At 37.6% G+C, this 22,108-nt stretch overlaps 1 pseudogene; it reads right to left on the bottom strand.

Moving 5' to 3' along the window:
- Positions 1 to 257: 257 nt before the first annotated feature.
- The window catches only part of LOC103269999, a 22,444-nt pseudogene continuing 593 nt past the window's right edge, over positions 258 to 22,108 (bottom strand).

Below are 22,108 nucleotides of genomic sequence, written 5' to 3' on the forward strand. Positions count from 1 at the left end.
TCTCTAGTCACCTAAGACTTCATTCAGAAGGACCTTCAATAATTCTTTGAAAGAAACAGATGTTTGTGTGGATTGCTACAAAATTCTTCCTACATTTGTATTCATATGGTTTCTCTCCTATGTGAATTCTCTGATGTACTGTGAAGATTTACTTCCAGGGCTGTTTCTACATTCCTTGTCTTCAACTAGCTGTTCCAGTATCTCTGTTGTTAAATGGGGAGTTCTTTTTGTCAGAAGAATTTTCCACAGTTATTACATCAAAAGGGCTTTCCCCTTCCCTGAATTCTCTGGTATACAGTTAAGGTTTTCTTACATAATTTCCCATTTTCATTGCATTCATATGATTTCTCCCCACTGTGAGTTCTCTGATGTATTCTGAGGTTTGATTCTGAGGTTTTGTATTCTGAGCCAAAAGCCTTCCCACATTTATTACACTGAGAGGGTTTCTCCCCTGTATGAATTCTCTGGTGATCACTAAGGATTGCCTTCAAGACAAAGTTTTTCCCACATTCATTACATTTAAATGGTTCTCCCCAGTGAGAATTATTTGATGCACTTGGAGGGTTGATGTCTGAACAAAAGTTTTTCCACATTCACTACATTTAAATGGTTTCTCTTCTGTGTGTGTTTTCTGATGTTGAATAAGATGGTCTTTTCACCAGAAGGATTTCTCACATTCATTACATCGAAAAGTTTTCTCACCACTTTGAGTTCTCTGATGTATTCTGAGGTTTGACTTCTGGCCAAAAGTTTTTCCACATTAATTGCATTGGAAGGATTTCTCTCCTGTGTGAATTCTATGGTGATCTCTGAGGGTTGACTTCTGGACAAATGTTTTTCCACATTCATTACATTTATAGGGTTTCTCTGCTATGTGAATTCTCTGATGTGTACCGAGGTGTGACTTCTGGGAGAAAGTTTTTCTACATTCATTACATTCAAATGATTTCTACCCGGTGTGAGTTCTCTGAGGTTGAATGAGATGTCCTTTCTGACAGAAGGATTTCCCATGTTTATTACGTTTATAGGGTTTTATCCCAGAGTGGGTTATCTGGTGTAGTTTGTGGGCTGATGTCTGATAAGATTTATTTTCATAATATTCAAAGGACTTAATCCCAGTTTGTGTTTTGTCATTATACACCAACGGATTCTCTTCTGTGACAGTTTTCTGATGTTGACTGAGATGTGACTTTCTGTTGAAATTATTTTTACTTGCAGTTAATTCATGCCGGAAGCCGCAACCCCTAATGAGGCAAAATGGAGGTTACCTGAAAATGGGAAAAACACTGACTGGGAGCAGAGCCCCAGTGGGAAGCGGCCATGATGGGGGCAGAGCCCCATGGATCCTATTGAAGGACTCCTTTTGGCCTTAAAGGAATGCATGCTTAGGCTTGAAAAACACTTTCCTTGTAAATAAAACAATTAGCTAGAATATGCAAGGATGTGGAATTAGCAGTAAACCTATGTATAGAAATGCAAAAAAGGCTCAACAGCAAAAATTTCCCCCCTGAAGGGACAAGGGAATGCAAATTTTGCAACCTTTAGCTAAAAAGGAAAAACAAGTACTTGTACCCTTTATAAGTAACAACATTGACAGTTGTGATTGATGAGGAAGTGAGAAACTGAGACAGAGTATCTCCAAAAACAGGGAAAAACAAGTCACAGACATGCCTTTTGATTTAAGAAATATGATAGTTTAATTAGAAAGAGGGTTAAAATTAAAGTAAGGATTAGAATTAAATAAATAGCAGTTATAATTAAAAGATAAATGTTTATTGTAGATGTAGGTATTAGTTAAATGTAAGTAACAAAAGGAATAGGAAATAATTAAGTTTTAAGGTAAACTTAAAATTATACACACTTAATATAGGTTTAAAATTAAATACATTTAGGATTAGAAGTAAGATTAATTTCATATATAAGTGTAGATTTAGACATGTTTTGCTTACAAATATAAAATGTAAAATAGGTGATAAGAAAATAGCAAGTAATATAGATAAGGCAATTAGAATTAAGAAAGTTAAATTTTGAAATTAATAGTATTAAGAATTTGTAGTGGGTAAGATAAGGGTGGTTATATAAAAGAAAAAAACAAGTCAATATATTGCTGGTAAAAGTATATATAAGGGTAGAATCAAGAAAATAGATTAGTAAAGGAAAAGAAATAGAATAGTGAAGGGAAGAGATTCAGTTGGCCTAGAGGTCACAGGATGTGGCTGATAAATTCTTGGCAGCTGGTATTTTGTTACACCACCAGTAGCAGGAAGGAACAAAATGAAACTTGTAAAGGTCAACTTCCCCATAAACAAAAGAAAAAACACGATGTAAACATTTAATGTGTAACATGGGATACATTTTGTGGGTAGAGGGGTCAGTAAAAAAACTATATAAGCTTGTAAGAATTGAATAAAAATTGGCAGAGTCTTGAGCTCTCCCCAGGAAGAGGATTCCTGTTGTCTTCGTCTTTTCTTCTTCGCCATTCCTGATTCTTCCCATTCAGGCCCTGACTCTTTTGGAGCTGGACTCCGGCAAATTCATGTTTCATGCCCATGTTAAATTTATTGTATTCCTCTACAGGTGAATTCTAAAAAGATTTCCCACATTGGTTAAGATGAGAATGTTTTTCCCCTGTGCCAGCTGCTCTCCTGTGGTCAAATAGAGTTGTCTTACCACAGTTTTCCCTAAAGTCATCAACTTTACAGGACTTTTCTCCTGTGTGAGAACTTTTTTTTTTGAGTTGGAGTCTCACTCTGTTGCCCAGACTGGAGGGCAGTGGCTGCCCCGGCCACCGCAGCCTCGACCTGCTGGGCTCCGGCAATCCTTCTGCCTCAGCCTTCTGAGTAGTCGGAATTACAGGTGTGTGCTACCATGCCCAGCTTATTTTTTTTTTTTATTTATTGTAGAGATGAGGTCTTGCTGCCCAGGCGGGTCTCGAACCCGCGGGCTCAGGAATCCACTCACCTCAGCCTCCCAAAGGCGCGGGATTATAGGCTGAGCCACCGAGCCCGGCTTGTGAGAACTTTTATGTGTAACACTGTCAGCCCTATCACTAAAGGCTTTTCCAGCTTCATTATAGTCAAAAGCTTGCTGCAAATTTAGAAACTTTTGATGCTTAGGAAGATTTTCATTATAACTGAAATCTTTCATATTTTTATTATATTCATAAAATTTCTCTCCAGTCTGAGTTTTCTCAGACTTGATTTTGAAAGGTAAATTTTCACATACACTATGGCGATTTATTTTCTTTGTTGAAAAGCTTCTATTATTAATAATAAATTCAGAAATATTTTGCAAATCTACTCCCCATGAGTTATATTTGCAGGACATTTTTGTTGAAGAAACAGGAGCTATGTGCAGATTAAATTGTTTTCCCAAAACTTTCTCTTCCTCTCTAGTCAATGTTTTATTATTGATGAATATTACTTGCTACAAGTGTTTGTCTTTGGTTTTCCTATTCTACTTGATCAGGTCATCACCTTTGTAATCTTCTAAAACTAAAAAAGAAAAGGAAAACATCTTATGAATCTTATGTCTCTGATGGTTAGGGCTTATCAACATATAGCCTATGTTGTACCTAATTATTTGGTTTCTCAAGATTAAATACTTCATATGTGTGTGTGAATATATGTCTCTGACCTCTCTCCTTTAAAAAATAATATTGATAAAGTGCAAATGGGAGAGGAAATTGGTAATGAAAATATGTGATCAGTAAGATTTTCCTAACTGGGTGCATAAAGGAAAGAAAAGAGAAATAAAAATTAGAGTTTTATAGGGGAGGTTATTTCAGAGAGCAGGAAAATCAGAGAATGGGATGAATACAAGAAAAGACAATAAACTTAAGTAGAGTAACAAGGAAAATTAGGACATAATAGGATTTACGGAATAGGCAAAACAGGAAAGAGTTTGGCATGAGAAAGTAAACTACAGTCTAGCCTCTGATATTATCTATATTATAAAGGTCAGAATACTAAATTGTCTACATTTTTCCAATTTGATATCCATCATCAATTCTTCAATATCAAATTAGTTACACCAGCATGAACTTCCTTATCATTAAACGAAGAAGCTTATAAGTCAGGTGCAAACCCATCTTAGAGCTGTGATTAATGGAAATATAAGTATAAAATTGATGAAAATAAAACCCATTCTTGCAACTGAATTAGATTCATTAGATTCACTGCTCCATTCTGGCAGTCATATCTTGGATTTAATTTATCAGAATGAAACAGCAAGTGAACCTGACCATCCTATTCTAAGTTTCCACATTTCAATCTGACAGGAGAGGTATAATTTAAAATGGCCCTACTGGGAAGATAACACTTAAGAAAGGTCTGAATTATATATGCATTTTATTTTTATTTATTTATTTTTTGAGGTGGAGTCTCACTCTGTCGCCCAGGCTGAAGTGCAGTGGCACACTCATGGCCACCGCAGCCTCGACCTGCTGGGCTCCAGTGATCCTTCTGCCTCAGCCTTCCAAGTAACTGGAACTACAGGCGTGCACTACCATGCCTGGCTAATTTTTTGATTTATTGTAGAGACGAGGACTTGCCAAGTTGCCCAGGTTGGTCTTGAACCTGCGGGCTCAGGCAATTCACTCTTCTTGGCCTCCCAAAGTGCTGGGATTACAGGCTGAGCTACCAAACCTGACCTCTGTATGCATTCTAAATGCCTATCCTTGGTAGGCTATGTTACAAATATTGTCTACCACTTCTGGCTCATCTTTTATTATTCTGTTAAGCAAAAGACAATATATATGTGCATAAAACATTTATGTGCATCTTAATAGTCCAAGTGAATACTCATGGAATTAGACACCATGTCATGAAACAGAACATGAATAGCTCTTCAAAAATCCCGATTTATCCCTGCTTTCATCATCCTCCTAATATTTGTGCAATCATTTTTCTTGATTTTTCTTATAGTTTCACTGCCAATATATGAATCCCTAAAAATGTATTTAAATTTTGCTTCTCATATTTACATAAATGTAACCATATATGCATATTAAATTTTTTGTTTTCTTTTGCTTAATATTGTCTTTGTAATCAGGCTATAAGATTTTATATGGGTGTATAATTCTCTCTTAAAGAATACAACTATTTCTCGTTTCCACTGCTGATGAGCCCGATTTTTTTTGACAAATATAAACAATATGCCCATTAGAGATTTTTGTGCATTCTAGAGAATACAATCATGCCTTTTTGTGGGATATATGGCTAGAAAAGAAATTGTTTGGTTACAACATATGTAAAACTTTACCTTTATTAGAAAATATCCTGGTATCACAGTGGTTTTACCAGTTTACATTTCCAGTTAGTGGATAAGGGTCTCTAATAGTCTACAGTCTCACCAGACTTGGCATAGCCAGATTTGTTAATCTCACTGCATATCATATCTCGCATTTCACCTCATATCTCCCTTGGTATTTTATTTTGTACTCCGTGAAAACTAATGAGATTGAACACATTTTCAAAGATTTACTAGCCATTTTTTAAGATCCTGTTCAAAGTCTTTTGCCCATTTTTCAACTAGATTTCTACCTTTTCCCATGCTGACTTGCCAAAATTCTTTAACATTTTCAGGAATCTTTCTCTTTTCAGGTTACTTGTACTATATATAGAGAGAGTGCTACTCTGCAGCTTGTTTTTGAACCCTTTTAATGTCTTTATGAACAAAATTCTTACTTTACCCCTGCAGAATTCTGTCTACTAGTGCTCAGTAACTCACTTGGGAGACTCCGGCTTGAGAATGCCTCCTCTGAGAACAAACGCTCCTCTCCTTGCTCCAACTTGAAGATCATCTCTGGCTTGGAAATGCAGTACCCTATAAATAAAGAAGAGTTGAGGACTTAGGCCAGACACATGAGCTGTTTGGTCTCCAAAAGTGGAAAAACAACAACAAAAAAAAACAGCTTCAGAAGCAGCATCCTAAAAGTGCTCCTTTGAATTTATCACGGGGAGCTGACAATATAAACATTCTTTTTAGTCCTCAAATGGGTTTAGTTACTTTAGACTTCTGAGTGAAAAGCCTACATAACATTAAGCTTCAAAAAAAGTGTCCACATGTATTGAACTTAAATGAAACATCTTCTATATGGAGTTTCAAGGGCAATTCTGCCGATATGCTCACCCACTGTGACGAGGTGGCTGTAGTTCTCCAGCATCACATCTCTGAACAGGACCCATTTGCTGCCACTTCTTCTGGGTGATTTCCACAGTCACATCCTTGAATGACATGGATGCCTGCAACAGTACATATCTGTTCAATCTGAAGGGTTCAGAATTAGGTGACACAGAAAATACCCATGAAAACAATCTTTACCATGTTTACTGTAAGAAGCTTAAAATGAATACTTTGGATCTAATTTTATTTTATACTTTGAAGGTATTCAGTTAATAAAAATGTTTACAACATGATTAATTTCTATACATTTTAGTTGTATACATGTACTACTAATAGATACATTAGTAAAACTTTTGCTTTTTAATTATTTTTGTAGCTAAAAAATATAAAACAACTTCCTACATACGCCACACCCCAATTTTTACTCCACACCCCAAGGCACTACCCTTGGCACACTCTAGTGCAGAGGTCAGCAAATTATGGTCTATGGGCTAATTCTGGCTTGCCACCTTTTTAATAAATTAAGTTTTATTGAAGAACAACCACACTCGACACATTTTATACACAGAGATCTATGGAAATTAAAAGTAAAAGGATGAAAAAAGTTATACCATGTAATCATTTACCAAAAGAAATTTGATGTTATGCTAATATCAAAACAGTATATTTTAAGATAAGAAAGAAGTATAAAAGATGAATAACAATTTCTAATAATAAAATGGTCCTTTCAACAGAAGATATAAAAAGCCTAAAGTGGTATGCACCTGCAAACATAGCTTCCAATTATAATCACTTATCATTATTTACAGATTATTTGTGAATTCACCTAATCACTAAAATTTATTTGTAAACTCAACATCAACACTTGCAGTTATTTTGCAGTCAGTCATTCACAGACATCTGTAGAAAGGTAAAAAGTTTGAGTTGCCTGATGTACACATTTCCAGCTGAGGTTGAAGAAGGTAACTCATGTTTTGTCTTGTTTCCATTTTGGTACTGTAAACAAGTGTCCTTTTCTTGGTGTATTTAGTGCCATATTTATTGCATTTTTTATCTTTATCTTGCTTTATCTTGATTTCATTTTTTAAAAATAACTGAAGTGCTGTCAAGAGTTCTTAAGCACAAGAAGATTGTGATATGCCGCATGGAGAAAATATCTATGATAGACAATCTTTGTTCAGGCATTAGTTATAGTGCTGCTGCATACTAGTATGTTTATTAATCAACAATATTAAATAAGGTGTCTTTTAAAAAAGCATGACACATAAAACACAATTATGTACTGATTGGTTGACAAAAATATGACTAGAGGCTTGCTGGAACTTAATTCTGTATTTCTTCCCTGAACAATGGTTTAGTATTTATTAATTCAGTATTTGTGGTGATTTTATGAAAAGTTACTACTGAAAATAATGATAACTGACTGTATATAAACAACTGTATATGACAGAAATGAGATTGACAGGTCTACAATAATTAGTGATTTTAATTCAATTCTCTCTGACTTACAGAAGAGCAGATTGAGGAAAACAAGGATACAGATCAGGAGTTAGCAGCTACAGCCCAAAGGTCAAATTCAGCCTACTGCAACTATATATACTTTTCTGAGTGTAGTCTCACTCTGTTATCCAGGCTGGAGTGCAGTGGCATGCTCACGACCACTGCAACCTCGACCTGCTGGGTTCAGGCGATCCTTTGAGCTCAGCCTTACAAGTAGCTGGAACTACAGGTGTGTACCACTACACCTGGCTAATTTTTTGGCTTATTGTAGAGATGAGGTCTTGCCAAGTTGCCCAGGCTGATCTTGAACCCGTGGGCTCAGGCAATCCTCTCACCCCATTCTCCCAAAGTGCTGGGATTATAGGTGTGAGCCACCATGGCTGGCCTTATTTTTTTACTAAATGAAAAATACCACCACTACCACTGTCTTTTTGTACAAAAAAAATTTATTGGAACACAGCCATATTCATTTATTTACATATTATCTATGGCTGCTATAACACTACAACTATAGTTTAGTATTTGCAACAAAGACTATACGACATTATGTATTTATTCTTACATGTTTAAACTTCAGTCACCTTCAAAGTACTCTCCATTTGATGCAATACACCTGTCAAGATGCTTTTTCCACTGCTCAAAACAGTTTTTGAACTTGTCAATTTTGATGCCTTTTAGTGTTTCTGTTTTTTGTTTCACTTCTGCCATATTAGCAAAACATTTCCTTTTGAGGACTTCTTTCCTCTGGGGGAACAAAAAAAAGTTGCTAGGGGCAAAATCTGGTGAATAGGGAAGCTGGGGCATGGACGACATGCTGTTTTTGATCAAAAATTGCTGAACACTCAGTGAGGTGTGGGCAGGTACATTGTTATGGTAGAAGAACCAGTCACCTGGTTGCCACTACTCAGGATGTTTCTTCAAGTGCAAATCGTAGCAGAACCTTTTCAATTTCCAGATAAAAATTTTGGTTAGCTGAGTGCAGGAGGTCACACCTGTAATCCCAACACTCTGGAAGTTGAAGGTGAGAGGACTGTCTGAACCTAGTGGTTCAAGACCAGCCTGGGCAATATGATGAGACCTTTTCTCTAAAATAATAAATAAATAAATATCAGCTGGGTGTGGTGGCACACACCTGTAGTCCCGGCTACTTAGAAGGCTGAGGCTGAAGGATTGCCTGAGCCCAACAGGTCAAGGCTGCAGTAGCTGTGAGCTTGCAAGTGCACTTCAGCCAGGGCAATAAAGTAAGACTCTGACTCAAAAAAACAAAAACAAAACAAAAACAAAACCCCCAAAACTTTGGCTGACTGTTTGATCTGAAGAAACAAATTCCAAGTGTACTATAAGGGGTCAACTCTCCAAAAAGATAATTCTGTTTTTTGGGGGGTCCACCTCATATTTCCCACAGAGCCTATTATATGACATTTACCAAAAAAAGTTAACTGGCTTTTAACATAGAAGACTTATATGACATAATTAACCAACATGATTGACATCTATAAGATAACCTCTGTACAACATAATTTTCTGGTGCAACTTGCACATTAAAAAACAAACAGAAGCTGGGCTTGGTGGCTCAGCCTGTAATCCCATGCCTTTGGGAGGCTGAGGTGAGTGGATTGCCTGAGCCTGCGGGTTCAAGACCTGCCTGGGCAACTTGGCAAGACCTCATCTCTACAATAAATCAAAAATGAGCTGGGTGTGGTAGCGCATGCTTGTAATTCTGGCTACTTATAAGGATGAGGTGGAAGGATGGCTGGAGCCCAGTGGGTTGAGGCTGCGGTGGCTGGGAGCGGCCACTGCACTCCAGTCTGGGAGACGGAGTAAAACTCCAACTCAAAAAAAAACAAAAACAAAAAACAGAGCCGGGCTCGGTGGCTCAGCCTGTAATCCTGCGCCTTGGGAGGCTGAGGTGAGTGGATTGCCTGAGCCCATGGGTTCAAGACCCACCTGGGCAACTTGGAGAGACCTCATCTCTACAATAAATCAAAAATTAGCTGGGTGTGGTAGCTTGCACCTGTAGTTCCAGCTACCTGGAAGGCTGAGGCAGAAGGATCGCCAGAGCCCAGCAGGTCGAGGCTGTGGTGGCCGGGAGCGGCCACTGCACTCCAGTCTGGGTGATGGAGTGAGATTCCAACTCAAAAAACAAACAAACAAACAAACAAAAATAAATAAAAAACAAACAAAAACACCAAACAAATCTGTGTCACTAAATTAGAAAAAATTGCAATCATACAGTGGAGCTTTGGATCTTGGTGCAGAGATACAGAGAGCTAAAAAAAAGCAATGCTAATATCCTTATAAGAACATAACTGAGAAAATTAGTGTCTTTTTTTGAGTCTATCAGGAGAGTGATAGGAACCTGCAGGAAGAATGAGGACCTGTTCATTTGCTTACTAGAGCAGATTCTACTGAATTAGCAAGATAAAACTATAAAAACTTAACAACTTAAAAGCTAAGTGTGTGCTAGTGTGAGTGTGTAAAGTGCCTGGGGGCCACAAATAGAGGGATTTCACCTTGCTACAGGATCAAAGGAAGAAACGAGAGAAATTAAAAAACAAATTGAGACTACTGAAAATGAAAATACAAAAACTTATGGATGCAGCTAAATCAGTGTTTAGAGTGAAATTTATAGCGGCAATACCTACTTTAAAAAATATCTCATTCAATAACATAACTGTACAGAATAAGGAATTAAATGAAGGTGGGGACACAACTACTGACCTTAAAGAAATGAAAAGAACAATAAAAGAATACAATAAATACAACTGTACACCAACAGATGAGATAACCTAGATGAAATGGCCAAATTTCTCGAAAGACACAAACCACAAAAATTGACTAGAAAAGAAAGAACATCTGAAGAGATTCATATCAGGAAAGTGAATCAGCAACCAAAATCCTCAAAAGAAAGTTCAAGACTAGCTGCCTTCACTGGAGAATTCTATCAAACATTTAAAGAAATTCTAATGCCAATTCTCTAATTCTTCAGAAAACAGAAGAAGGAACATTTCCTAAATTATTCCATGAGTTACCTCGAATCAAAGCCAGACAAAAAACAAAAACAAAAACAAAAACACCAGAAAACCACAGATCAATAACCTTTATGAATACAGTTGCCAAAGTTCTCAGAAAAATATTAGCAAATCAAATTCTGCAGTAAATAAAAATAATTATACACCATGACCAAGCACAATTTATTCCAGGAATGCAAGGTAGCTCACCATAAGAAAAATCAATAAATTTAATACATCACATTAATAAAATGAAGAAAACAAATCACATGATCACCTCAAATGATGCATAAAAAGCATCTGACAAAATCCAACAACTTTTCATAATGAAAGCAAACATTATACATAGTAGGAATAAAAGGGAACTTCCTCAACACAATAAAAAGCATTTCTTAAAAATCCTACAGCTCAACATCATACACTATGCTAAAAGGAAGATTTCCTTCAAAGGTCAGGAACAAGACAAGGATGCCAGAGATTCTTCCACCTCAGCCTTCCAAGTAGCCGGAACTACAGGCTCATGCTATCATGCCCAGCTAGTTTATGATGTTATTGTAGAGATGAGATCTCACCAAGTTGCCCGGGCTAGTCTCAAGCCCTCAGGCTCAGGCAATCCACTTGCTTCGAACTCCCAAAGTGTTGGGATTACAGGGTGAGCCACCGATCCTGGCCAAGTCAAACTATCTCTATTCATAGATCATGTGAGTTAATATATAGAAAACACTAAGGAATCCACAAAAAAACTATTAGACTTAATAAATGAATTCACCAAAGTTGTAGAATACAAGATGACCATACAAAAATCACTGATATCTCTATACACTAGCAATGAATAAAAATAAATAAATAAAACAATTCCACTTATAATAGAATACAAAATAAAATACTTAGGAATATACATTTAAACAAGAAAGTGTGTGACTTGTACATGAACACTAGAAAACATTGCTAAAAGGAACTGAAGATCAAAATAAATGGAAAGACAACCTATGTTCATGGATTAGAAGACTTCATGTTATTTAGATGATAATATAAAAGTGATCTACAGATTCATTGTCATCTGTATCAAAACCCCAATGGCCTTTTTGCAGAAATAATAATCCTACAATTTGTATGAAATTGCAAGGGTTCCTGAACAGTCAAACAATCCTAAAAAAGAATAAAATTGGTGGGATCACACTTCTTGATTTCAAAACTTGCTATAAAGCAACAGTAATAAAGACAGTGTGGTACTAGCATAAATATAGACACATAGATCCCTGGAATAGCATTGAAATCCCAGATATAAGCCCTTATGTTGGCCATTTATTAGGAAAACAATAGTACTTTTAACAAATCATGTTGGAATAATTGAATATCCATATCAAAAGAATGACACTAGCCGGGCTCGGTGGCTCAGCCTGTAATCCCGCGCCTTTGGGAGGCTGAGGTGAGTGGATTGCCTGAGCCCACGGGTTCAAGACCCGCCTGGGCAGTGAGACCTCATCTCTACAATAAATCAAAAAATCAGCTGGGCGTGGTAGCGCATGCCTGTAATTCCAGCTACTCAGAAGACAGAAGCGGAATGATCGCCGGAGCCCAGCAGGTCGAGGTTGCAGTGGCCGAGAGCGGCCACTACACTCCAGTGTGGGCGACAGAGTGAGACTCCAACTCAAAAAAAAAAAAAAAAGATGACACTGGACTTCTACCTCATGTCATATTAAAAAATTATCTCAAAATGGATCAAAGACTGAAATATGAGAGTTCTAACTACACAACTCTTAGAAGAAATCAGGAGTAAACCTTCATGACCTTGGATTTTGCAATGGTTTCTTAGATGTGACAAAGCACAAGAAAACAAACAAAAAACCTGGACTTTCTCAAAACTAAATAATTTTGTGAATCAAAGGGCACTATCAAGATAGTAAAAAGACACCCACAGAAAAGGAGGAAATATTCACTTAATTATATGTTCAATAAAGGTCTAGTAGCCAGAACATATAAAGAACTCTTGTAACTGAACAACAAAAAGACAACCTAAATAAAAAATGAGCAAAGGACTGGGACAGATATTTCTCCAAACATGATAAACAAATAGCCAATAAGCACATGAAAAGATGTTAAATATTTATCATCAGGTTAAAGCAAATTATAATGACATAACACTTCACACCCACTAAACTGTCTATAATTATAAAAAAACCAGAAAATAAGTGGTGATGATGTGGAGAAAGCGGAACCCTAATACACTGCTGGTGAGAATGAATATGGTGCAGCCATTGTGGAAAACAGTAGAGTTGCCATATCTCATGACTTAGAAATTATTTTTCTAGGTTTTATCATCAAAAGCAAACCAGCATCTAGACAAAAACTTGTACATGAATGTTAATAGCAGCAGCATTCCTAACAGCCAAAAGGTAGAAACAATCCAAATGTTCATCAATTGATAAATGGATATGCAATATATCTAGACAATGGAATATTAGTCATAAAAAGGAATGATATACCGATACATAGTACAACATGGATTAACCTTGATAACAGTATGTTAAGTAAATGAAATAGTCACAAAGAATATATGCTACATGATTTCATTTATTAGAAATGTATAGAATAGACAAATCTATAGAGACAAAACATAGATTAGCAGTTGTTTAGGGCTGGGGGTAGTGTTGGGAGCCAGCCTTGGAGGCCCACCTGATTGACAGGGTCCTGGTGGGCCAAAGACCTGGGGCCACAGGGTGAGCCTGGGAAGCTGAGGCCCTTCTGTCTTCCACCTTTACTGTTGGTATGGCCGAAGAATTCTGTGCAGTCCTGGAAGAAGAAAATGGCATGTTTATGTGAAGTACTCACAGTTAACCTGGGAATGTCATGGTTCATTTTTCCATTTTCCACTATGCTGTTTGGCCTTTTCTAACATATGCAATGGTTAAACTCTGAAGCACATCAAGAATGCTTTCTTTCACTTGGTTATAAGTTACCATATATTGTTTGAGTAAAAAATGATATAAGTATATTCACTCCTTATCTGATTTAGAATTATGTAGTTTAGTGTTTAGACATAAGGCTTTTTAGAAGCACAAGTTTATAGTAAGTTCATTATGAATTCATTATAAGTTCTAACACTTATCTAGGAGTTATGTAGGTGATTTACACAAACTGTTTTCACAAACTTAAAGATTAATCATTAAGGTTTTTACTTAATTCAATAGTTAAAATTCTAGGTTAACATTTATAGAGTGGGTTTTCACTTAATTCATAATATACTAGTTGGATACTTTTATGATAAATTAATTAAATACAGAAAGCAGCCTTGGGGGCCTGGGAAATATCACTAAAAGTTTCTTTTGAGTTTTCTTTAGAAATAAACACTGCAGGATAAGAGAAGAGTAATAAAGACACCTGACAGGAAAGGCAATTACAAAGCTTTGAAGATCATAGTAACCCCAGAGAAAACTCCTGATACGTGGAGAAGTATGCACCTGGAAACTTTCTTGAAGCACTTCAAGGACTGTAATTTGGGACTGTTTTGAAAAGAGTTGCTGGTAGTGCTATTCTAGACATGATAATTGTTTTATCCATGTATTAGAAAATGTAATTGGTAAATGTAATATCATGCAAGTTTATATAATCAATATACATATATATGAGGGTTGACAAAAATTATTAGGCTCTGGTTATGTTTAACAAGGTTTTTACTTTGAGTCATTAATTAAGTTTTAATGCTGTAGTTTAGTGTTTTATGATTAAGATTGTTTTAGGTTCATAAGTTTAAGTTCACATAATGAGAAAATTGGTGCCTTAAAGATAATAATAATTGTTCAAGTGCCTATCTTAAGACAAAGATATTTTCCAGGAGGTTGCCAAGCATAAGGGAAAACAGCCAAATCACCATTATCCTAAACTTAAAAGCTCATTAGCAATTATGCAACCATAATAATTTTAGTTGTGTTCGTTTTATTTCATTATGTTTAGTTAACTTTATGTTTATTCAGAGTAAAGATTAGTGTATGTATTTTCACAGTAAGTCACTTTCATAGTTATTCTTTAAATGTTAGCCACTGTTTTTTCATCAAGTTAATGGGCTTCATATTCCTATTATCACTAGGTACAATCTATAGTTTTGTTTTGGTGATTTTAAGGCTTTTTAAATTAGACAAGTGATGTGTAACAGAAATCAAAGCAAACCTTGTATGCATTAAGTAAAACTCCTTTTAACCTTATCTTAAGACTCATTAGCTGAAAGTAGATAGTGTTCTTGGCTTGTTCATTTCTTCTAAGACCTCTAGATGGTGGTAACTTTCAAAGGATATGTACTTGAAGGAATTTTCTTTGTCTTGCCCCTTTATGAATGGTATAGAAGCTTTCTGTTAACTAATAAAGAATGACATCTGTTCTGCAAGCAGGTGTTCAAGTATATTATTTCATCTTTTGCCTAGTCCATCTCTCCTTCAGGAAATCCCACACTCAGTGGGAACAGGACCTCCACAGGGTAGGTTATGTCAGGATAAGGAATGACAGGTAATAATATGAAATTTCTTTTTGAAGTAATGAACAGGTTCTAAAATTGATTGTGGTGATGACTGCACAAATCTGTGAATATACTAAAAACCACTGAATTGTGTACTTTAAATGTGTGAACTGTAGGTGTGTGAATTATATCTCTAAAGGCTGCTTCAGAAAAAGGGCACTAGAAGAAATAGGATGCTTTGGATTTTAAATAAACTGAATTCAAAAGTAAAAGCCAGCCACGAGGAAACTCCAAGTCTAGACTGCTTCACAGGTTTATTTTTCCAAACATTTAAGGAGACAATAAGAGCAATCTTAAGCTCTTTCAGAGAACATAAAATGAGAAGCTGTTTCTCAACTCAAGAGTATAATGTTAATGCCTTTAACAGAATCAAGAAATAAAATTATAGGATCATCTCACTAGATGTAAGAAAAGCACTTGACAGTAATACCATAGTGTAATTAAAAATCTCAGTAAACTTAAAATAGAAAGGAAACAAACTTCCTTATTTTGATAAGGGTACATACAAAAAACCTATAGTTAAAATAAGACTGGTGAAATACTGAGTGCTTTACCCCTCAGGTGTGGTATAAGGAAAGGGTTTCTATAATAACCACCTGTGTTCAACATTTTACTGGGAGCTTAGCAATAAGGCTAAAGAACAAAAAAGATTTAAAGATATAAAGATTGCAAAGGAAGTAAAATTGTCTTTATTGCCAAAAAATTATTGTGCACATTTAAAGTACAAAGGAATTTATAGATAAGCTATTAGAATAAGTGAATTTGGCAAAATACCTAGATATGAACTCAATACATTTTTTTCTTTTCTTTTTTTTGAGTTGGAGCTTCACTCTGTCACCCAGACTGGAGTGCAGTGGCTGCTCCCGGCCACTGCAGCCTCGACCTGCTGGGCTCTGGCGATCCTTCTGCCTCAGCCTTCCAAGTAGCTGGAACAACAGGCACGCACTACCACGCCCGGCTAATTTTTGATTTATTGTAGAGATAAGGTCTCGAACCCGCGGGCTCAGGCAATCCACTCACCTCTGCCTCCCAAAGGCGCAGGATTACAGGCTGAGCCACTGAGCCCAGCTGAACTCAATACATTTTAACAAGCCAATATGAACAGCTGAAAAATGACATTTAAAAAGCAGCACCATTTGCACTATTGTCAAAATAGATCAAATACCAAGGGATACATCAAATGAAAGTTATAAAAGACTTAAGTTCTACTGTGCAATACTTGCCAGCAGGATTTTCTGTGGAAAACAATACAATTTCTATGAAAAGGCAAAGAACCTAAAATGGTTAATACGTTCTTGAAGAAGTTAAACTTGGAGGCCTCACACTATCGTATTTCATGACTTACCATAAAGCAACAATAATTATGGCCGTGAAGTACTAGCAAAAAGATAAAACAAGTGGAGCAAAGGAAGAGAATACACAGCCTAGATACAGGCTACATCACTGACCACAGAGACTGCTGTGATTCAGTGGACAGAGAACAGTCTTTTCAACAGATGGTCCTAGAGCGACTGGATGTCCATGTGGAAATGTGAACCTTGACAACCACCTTATACCAAACACAAAAGCTCATTCTATGTGGATCATGCTCGAATAAGCAAGTATGTAGTAACAATATAGGAGAATATCTTTATGATCTTGGAGCAGGGAGAGATCTTTCAAACATGATACCATTAAGAGAAGACTGATTCTGACCTTTATTGAATGTATGAACTCTGTTATCAAAGACATTCTTAAAAAGATGATTATGCAAGTCACAGAATCCAAGAACATTAGCAATACATACATCTGGCAAAGGACTAAAGGACTTGTATTGATACTCCTGAAATAAATCCTACCAATAAAAAAGTAAATACCTCAATTAAAAGAGTTGAGTAAGTACTTTACATATTTACATAAAAGGAAAGATTGTCCAAATGGCTAAAACACAAATAATGGTTTCCAATATTTGTACTTCTCATATAAAAGCAACTTACAAATTTCAATGAGATATCATCCTATAGAAACCAAAATGGATAAAGTAAAAAAAGACTGATAACCCCAAGTGTTGGTGAGGATTTGATACAGCCAGAATGCTATTGGGAGTATAAACTGATTCAATTATTTTGGTAAGCTTCTTGCAGTATCCATTAAAGCTGGACAAATGCTTATTCTTTGAACCAGTGGTTTCATTTCTAGGTGTATCCCAAAAGCAGTGAGGATATGCCAAAAGACACAAAAGAATATTTACAGCAGTTTTATTCGTAATAGCCTCAAACTACAAAAACACAAATGAAAAACTCACCAACAGGAGAATGAACAAATAAATTATGGCATACCCATATAATGAAATATGGCTCAGCACTAAGAGAGGAGTATTAAAGCATAGCAAAACTGATGATTCTAAAAAATGTTATATAGAGAGGAAGAAGACAGATCTGTTCCCTTGAAAAAGAGTACATACTGTATGATTCCATTTATATGATGTTCAAAAATGAATTTATCCTTTTTTTTCTAACATGTGAGATCAGAATAGTAGTTGCTTTTGTAGAGGGAAGCAGTGGTTATTAGCTAGAAACTAGCAGGAAGAAAATTTCGGGGGTGATGAAAATGTTCTCCATGTTAATCTGGGTGCCAAATTACATGAATATACACATGCAAAAATCCTTCCAATTATATACTTACAAGTGCAGTTTACTGCATTAAAACTGTACCTCTCTTAAATAACCAAATTTTGGAAAGGAAAGAAGAATGCATAAAACAGAAAAAAAAGTTTGTTTGTTTTTTTTTAGACAGGGTCTTGCTGTTGCCCAGGCTGGAGTTCAGCAGTACAATCACAGCTCATTGCAGCCTCAGACTCCAGGTTCAAGCAATCCTCCCACCTCAACCTCCCAAGTAGCTGGGACTACAGGCACATACCATTGTGCCCAACTAAACAAGAGAAAAATTTAGCGGTATCTGTATAGTTGGTAATTTGGGAAGATGGGAGCATATTGGTTACATTATTTCTTGGTATCTTTCTCCATTTAAAAAATTTCTGAATTCCTTACAGGAAGAAGAAATTTGGACATAGACATGTACAGAGGAAAGATGATGTGAAGACAGACATCTAAAGGAAAGAGGCCTGAAACAACTTCTTCCCTCACCTCTCTCAAAAGGAACCAACCTGCTGAGGTCTTGATTTCAGATACCTACCGTCCAGAATGGTGAGAAAATACATTTCTGCTTATGCCACCCAGTCCATGGTACTTTATTATGGCAGCCCTAGAGCGCTAATACACCTAGTCTGGTCCTAACATTTATTTCCATCACCATCTTATAAAAAATTTTTTTTTTAATTTTAAAGATTCTTACAGGACCTCACCTGCCTTGTCCAGTCCACTCTGAAAATGCAGCAGCCTCCTGTACTCTGCAGTAACTAAAACCCCACCCATTCCTCTCAACTTGAAAGACCCTTTCAACTCTTCATCTTTGTTCAACTGAGTCTACACCACCCAATCTGTCCTGACTTTGATAAACTTCTACCTCAACCTATTTCAGTCACCTGAAAAACTGTGTTAATAAAAGCCCTGCTTTGGCACTATGCCCTCTACTTCCACTGAGGAAACCATAGAAGGAACATACTGCATTTATTTCAGGACTGCTATTGGAAAGACTGTCACTTACATGAAGACCAACAAAGACATTTTTCTTGACTTCAGTGATTTTAGATTCCATGAGGAATCAGTTTGGTTTAAGCTTCTTATCAAGGCAAATTTTTTTTTTTTTTTGAGTTGGAGTCTCACTCTGTCACCCAGACTGGAGTGTAGTGGCTGCTCCCGGCCACCACAGTCTCAACCTGCTGGGCTCCGGTGATCCTTCTGCCTCAGCCTTCCAAGTAGCCGGAATTACAGGCATGCGTTACCACACCTGGCTGATTTTTTGATTTATTGTAGAGATGAGGTCTCGCTGCCCAGGCGGGTCTCGAAACCCGCGGGCTCAGGCAATCCACTCACCTCAGCCTCCCAAAGGTGCAGGATTACAGGCTGAGCCACCGAGCCCGACAAGGCAAATCTTTAAACAAATATTTTCTCTTACTCTCTGCCATGGCAATCAAGGAGAATAAAAACTGCTCCACTTTGGAAAATCTGTCACATTAGGGACCTGCATCTTTCCACATGCCAACTCTGCTGTACTATTCACCTGCTTTTCTGTATCTTCCCTGAATGATTCTGATCCATTTTTATTTCTACTTTTCCATATGAACCCTTAAGCACCTAACAATCTAAACAATCTAAGATAAAAAGGTTTTACTAACTCGTTTGAGATATGCTCATTTTCTGCTGCTCTTGGAAGAGTGTGAACTGTAAAGGGTAAGCCAGGGGTAAGGAAAGAGTCATGAGAGGTCTGTTAGATTCGGAATTAACCTGCCCAAAGGTCTCATCACACCAGCTGGGGAAAAGGCCTCCCTATGGAAAAATGCTCCTTTGATTCTTGAGGAGACAGGAAACACCACATGAAGACAGCACCACCTGAATACGTGTGTTTCTAATATGATCATGGAGACATAATCTCGCTGTTTTTCATTGAGTGATAGTAAATTATTTTCCTATCGATTTGTGAAAAATGTCTTTGACTAATTAACAAAACAGTAAAACAGGATTATTAATCTATTAATTTTATTTATACCAATAAAAATAAACAGAAACTGAAAAAAATGAGATGCTTAAAGACAATATTTTAAAATCTTTTTGTTCTAACTTTTTGCAGTTTCTCAAAAGACTTTTGATAAGACACTTCTAGTGACTCAGCTGTCACAGAATGAATACCCTTTACTTTGCTCCGAGCTCTGTCCTGGGTGACCATGGATAAATCATCCATCTCAGATTCACTATTTTTTTTTTTTTTTGGAGTCAGAGTCTCACTGTCACCAAAGCTGGAGTACAGTGGCGTGATCATGGCTCTGGCAGCCTCAACTTGCTGGGCTCAGGCAATTCTTCTGCTTCAGCCTTCCAAGAAGCTGCAACTACAGGTGCAATCCATCATGTCTGGCTAATTTTTTGATTTATTGTAGGGATGAGGTTTTATCATATTGCCCAGGCTGGTCTCGAACTCCTCTGGCCTCAGCCTCACAAAGTGCTGGGATTGCAGGCGTGAGCCACCACATCTTACCCATGTTCACTATTTTAAAAGGTTCAGAAATAAAAATACTTTCCTGTATTATCATTCTGTGGTTCTCCATGTTCAGGACAGAGGAAACCTTAGTATATCTCTAGATGCTTCATGTGATGAACATGGTGTGAGAGGAACTCAGAATCTGGAACGAGTGAGGCAAGAGTTAAGAAAACGAGGGCTCTACAGGGAGGATTAGAGGAAGAATTTCCTCAGCTCTGACTGGTTATGCCTTCCTTGGAGACGATGCAGAGAATCCCTCCAGTAGCATGGCTTTCTCTGTGGAGCCTGACAGTTATTCATCTCGCACAACCCCAGCTCACCAAGTGTATCCACAGTGTTCACAACCCCAGCTCACCAAGTGTATCCACAGTGTTCACTGTCACACAGTCTGCGATGGCTTCTGGATGTGGCGACATACTAGTTCTGGCTCTCTCTGGGCAAGGAGGATAAGAACTGCGTCTGGTGGGGCCAATCAGGGCCTGTTCCTTTCTGAGTTCTTCTGTGTCTATTACGGAGTTCTGGTGAGAAGGTCATTGTCATAGAACTGTTCTTCCAGGTGGGATGCCTGTCCCTGTGGCTGCTGCCCCACAAAGAGCTGCCCTGCTCCAGAAAAGCTGGGAATTAGGCCTGGGTAACAAATTCATTTTAGTGGAAATGTTCATGAAAAGTAGTGTTCTCCGTCTCAGCACTACTCACAATTCTTTGTCATGGGGAGCTGTCCTAAGCACTGTGGGATGTTTAGGAACATTTCTATCTCTACTTTTTTTGTAGAAATGAGGGTCTTGCTATGTTATTGGGACTTGTCTTAACCTCGTAAGATCAAGCAATCCTCTTGCCTTGACCTCCCAAAGCTCTGGGACTACAGGTGTGAGCCACAGCACTTGGCCAGCATTTCTAAACATCCATTAGATGCTAGTACACCTCTCCTCCCAGCTGTGACAATCAAAAATGTCTCCAGACATTTCCAAAGTTCTCCCACTGATGCAGGGTATTAAACCTGATTTACCTGGAATTCATCCATTCCTGTAGCCACGAATCATTGACTACTGAGCACTTGAAATGTGGTGAGTGCCACATGCTGAAATAACATTTTGGATACACCGAGAAAAACACAGTATGTTCTTAAAATTAATTTCACATTTTGTCTCTGCTTTTCACGTAGCTACTGGAACATTTAAAATTACAAATGTGGCTTGCCTTATCTTCTCTGGCCCAGACTATCAGACTGAGCCTTCTGAAGACAGAGACAACCTGGACAGCACAGGAGATGGCAGGGGCTTCAGTCTGACCCCAAAGCCCCAGAAACATGCCACAAACCCCAGAACAGAGTAAGGTTCTGTCCATGTTGGCTTCACAACCACAGTCCTGGGTTTTGGGGACAAGTCACTGAGTTAGTGTCGTGAAGGCTGCAGTGTAGGCAGGACATTAGTAACAGCCTGATGTGAGAATGCAGCATGTAGTATTAGCATCCTAGCTCCCTTGCCGCGAGGCCTTGGCTCTATCCTTTCACTCACGTTTTTTCTCTTTTAAGGACACACCTATAAATGGAGTCGAATTAAACGAAATACTGGACGAACAAAGTGCCTTCCAAATACGACGAGAGCCCACACTGACCTGCTGCCTGTTAACCAGCACTTGGCCAAGTACCACCGGTGATGCCTCTGTTGCCCAGGCTGGTCCCCAGCGCTTGGGCTCAAGCGTCCTCCCTCCTCAGCCTCCCCATGCGCCAGGACTAGGGCGTGAGGCACTACGTCCTCTGGCCTCTGGACAATGGCCCCAATCTTAACCGGCAGCCTCATTCTCCAACGCCCAGGCGACAGAGCCCACG

The sequence above is a fragment of the Carlito syrichta genome, unplaced genomic scaffold (assembly GCF_000164805.1).
Source record: "Carlito syrichta isolate Samal-C Ts95f unplaced genomic scaffold, Tarsius_syrichta-2.0.1 Scaffold309698, whole genome shotgun sequence".
Classification (NCBI taxonomy): domain Eukaryota; kingdom Metazoa; phylum Chordata; class Mammalia; order Primates; family Tarsiidae; genus Carlito; species Carlito syrichta.